This window comes from Drosophila yakuba, chromosome 2L (genome assembly GCF_016746365.2).
Source record: "Drosophila yakuba strain Tai18E2 chromosome 2L, Prin_Dyak_Tai18E2_2.1, whole genome shotgun sequence".
Taxonomy (NCBI): Eukaryota; Metazoa; Arthropoda; class Insecta; order Diptera; family Drosophilidae; genus Drosophila; species Drosophila yakuba.
The window spans coordinates 21,218,557-21,222,690 of NC_052527.2; the positions used below are offsets into that span (position 1 = coordinate 21,218,557).

Below are 4,134 nucleotides of genomic sequence, written 5' to 3' on the forward strand. Positions count from 1 at the left end.
ACTACACAATAAAAAATTTTTTACGAATGATAAGTACAAACTAACAAAGAAAAACTTAAATAAAACATCGTAATATATAAAATCTTACATTAGCACACAAATACATATATATATATTTTTTCTCATACTATTACACATACACATTTTTTATACTCTAATAATATAATATATCAATATACAGATAACCAAATATCGTCAAATATAGATAGGAAAAATGAAAAAGGGAAAATAAAAAAAAGAAATAGGCCGAATATCTTAACGTTATACTTACGCGAATTTTTACTTGCGAATAAAAGGGGTTCCGTAACCTAAATGTCAAAGAGGACAATAGTGGACAAAACGAGGTCCAGGCTAGGTCTCAGGAGTAGCGGTAGCCTACCAGAGATTAGGGAGGAAGAATTAATAGCCATGGATTCGGGACACGCCACCCGCGGTTTTAGAACCACCAGCCCGATCCCCGGCGGTTCGAATAGTATAGGGAATCTGAGCACTGTCCTGAATACTTCAATTAATACTACTCTGACCACTACATTAAATCCGAAAGATATTTTAGCATTTGTTAAACAACTACCGACTTTCGATGGGACCCCGGGGACCCTACAGAAGTTCATTGTAAGCGTGGAGGAGGTCATTATGTTAATTAGAGGAACTGACCAAACACCTTACGGGCAGCTATTGCTGCGTACGTTGAGGAACAAGATAATAGGGAAAGCGGACGAAACTTTAAATATGCTGGATACTAAGCTGGAATGGGATAGCATTCGCGACAACCTAAAACGCATGTACGCATGCAAAAAGACGGAACCCATACTAATATCTGAAATACAGAACCAACCAAACAGTCTCTCCTTCGGGAAGCTTTTTTACGAAATTACCAGGCTCAGGAGCGAACTACTTACACTGCCAACTAATTCAGAACAGGGGGTCAGTGCGAAATCAAAAAGAGCCCTCTATGATGGCATTTGCCTAAATGCCTTTTTAGTCGGGCTCCGCGACCCGCTCAGGACAGTCATTCGGGCTAAAGGGCCGTCGACCATTGAGCAAGCCCACGAATGGTGCCAGGTGGAACAAAGTTTCATGTACCAAAGACAAAATAGGGATAACAACTATAGTAATAGTAACAGCTTCGACCGTAACAGGTCTTATCAAAATAGATCAGGCGGACGCTTTGAGCGTAACCGCAATTACCCCTCGAACAATTATAGGCAGGACTATAGGAGTAATAACCCTTTCCGACAAGAGGAGTCCCGGAACTACAGTAATAGGGGGCGTAACAACTCCAGGGATGGATCACGCGACCCGCAATCAAATAACTCGGGTCGGCGTAACAGATCCCCCTAAAGGGCCCCCGCCAACTTCAATAACATTGATGACAGCGTAAATTTTCAACAAGGAGCCTCGACCGACAAGTCGGTTACTTAAGTAACAAAACTCCTGGCTCTGCCCTTCCCTATGTAACACTAACTCTTTTTGACCCCCAAACTCCTAAAATCCCTATTGACACCGGGTCATCTTACTCATTTATCGACCCGGACATTATTCCCCAAGAATTGACGCGGACACTTGACCAGGACGTAAAAATAACCAATGTCTTGGACAGGTGTACACTAAGAAAAGCAACGACACTACCTATACCGAGGGAGTTCGAGGAGCAAGGAGTCATGAACCTCCTGCTCTTCAAATTCCACCCCTTTTTCAACGGGCTCCTCGGTATAGACTTCCTAACTCAAAATAAGGCAAAGATTGATATTGAGAATTTAACCCTCAAGACACAATCTGCCTCAATTCCAATAATAACACGAACTAACAGGGGTACACAGGAATTGCACATTCCACCCCACAGCAGATCTCGCGTCAGACTGTCGTAGACATTAACAAGGGACATTTTTCCGTCAATGCAGTGGGTATTAGTAACAACCTTACCATCACGGGGGGCCTCTACACAGCTATCGACGGACACAGTTACTTTGAGGTAACTAACAACTCTCACGACGAACGGACACTCTGCTTAGACCAACCAATAGAAGTTACACCGTATAATGAAGACGAATACAACCAAATCTACAGCATGACACTGGGGCCCAACCCCAATGAAAAATACATACAACCAATCGACCACATCCGGACGGAACACCTAAACTCGGAAGAGAAAAAGGAACTCCTCCTCGTCTGCAACAAGTTCCGGGAGCTGTTCTACGATGAGAAGGAGATTCTCACCTTTTCGAATGCCGTCAAACACTCTATACCAACAACATACGATATGCCGGTACACGTGAAAACATACAGGTATCCTTACATACATAAAGAGGAGGTACGGAGCCAAATAAAAAAGATGCTAGAACAGGATATAATCCGAAATAGCCACTCACCTTGGGGCGCACCTGTCTGGGTAGTACCCAAGAAAACCGACTCGGATGGCAATAAGAAATGGCGACTGGTCATAGATTTCAGGAAACTGAATAAAAAAACCATCGCCGATCGATACCCCATTCTCAGCATCAACGAAATTCTCGATAGTTTAGGCCGTGCCACGTATTTCACTACCTTGGACCTGGCAAGTGGGTTCCATCAAATCCAGATGAACTCCGAAGACAGGGCTAAAACAGCATTCTCGGTCGAAAACGGCCATTACGAATTTACTAGAATGCCCTTCGGTCTAAAGAACGCCCCCGCCACATTTCAGCGTGTTATGGACAATGTCCTAGGTTCACTAATCGGAAATATACATATGCCTAGTCTATCTAGACGACATCATAATATTCTCCACTTCATTACAAAAACATTTGGGGGATATCGAATTAGTCTTCACAAAACTCCGTACGGCCAATCTAAAAATTCAAATCACCAAGTCGAACTTCCTACGAAAAGAAATAGACTTCCTGGGTCACGTGGTCACCCAGGAGGGTATCAAACCAAACCCTAATAAAGTAATAGCTATAAAAGGATTTCCCTGTCCCAAGACCCGTCGGCAAATTAAGTCTTTCCTGGGACTTATAGGCTATTACAGGAAATTTGTAAAAGACTTCGCGCGAATTACTAAACCACTAACCAGACAACTAAAAGGAGGGAAGTCGGTAATAATCGACAACGAATTCCGTGAAGCCTTCGAATTTTGCAAAACTCTCCTTATAAACGACCCCATTTTGAAGCACCCAGACTTCACCATGCCCTTCACCTTAACAACAGACGCGAGTAACGTCGCATTGGGAGCAGTGCTGTCACAAGGACCAAAATCCTGCGACAGACCAATCTGCTTCGCGAGCAGGACCCTTAACGAAGCCGAAACCCGTTACTCAACGGTAGAAAAAGAAATGCTGGGAATCGTCGAAATAAGAACACTATTACTTAGGAAACTTAATCAGATAGAACAGAAATTAACTTTACTACTACCTAGCGAAAGTAATAGCAGACCTAGGAGAGGACTCATTAACGGACTAGGGACAATAATCAAAACGATCAGCGGCAACATGGATGCCACTGACGAGGAAAAAATTAATTCCGAATTAAAACAATTGGGGAGGAACGCGGAAAATACCGCGCAATTTAAGAACGAAACATTAATAAGGTTCACGGAAATCACAGACCACATAAACAAAGAGCAGGAGGTCATAAATAATTTCATCAATTTTAATCAGAATAGGATATCTAAGGAAATAGATACAGGACTCCAAAATGCAGAATTGAATATATTTTTGACTAGAATCAATATTAACTTAACTACACACATTTGGCAGGTATAGCAGAAAGCCTAACTCAAAACTCAAATATTGTTCCCAAATACATCTTAGATAATGCTGAGATACAAAAAATCAAAATGACATTAACAGATCAAAACATTAAGATAAAGGCAGACTACGAAGTTTACAACCTACTATCACTCGAAACTAGCACAGAAAAGAAAACAATTGTTTTTGAAATTAAAATACCAATTTTGACTCCAAATAATTACACACTGTACCAAATTGTAACCATACCGTTCAACGGGACGGAAATTGTAAACCTACCAAAATTTATTTTAGAGGATAGAATAGAACTTAAAACACTAAACACAAATTGTATTAGAGTTAATGATTTATCAGTTTGCGAAACCCCCACCGACCCCGACAACCCGGAATGCATCCATAACCTGCTAGC

At 41.6% G+C, this 4,134-nt stretch overlaps 1 pseudogene; it reads left to right on the plus strand.

Moving 5' to 3' along the window:
- The first annotated feature begins 312 nt into the window (after nt 1-312).
- LOC122319448 lies at nt 313-4,134 on the plus strand (annotated as a pseudogene).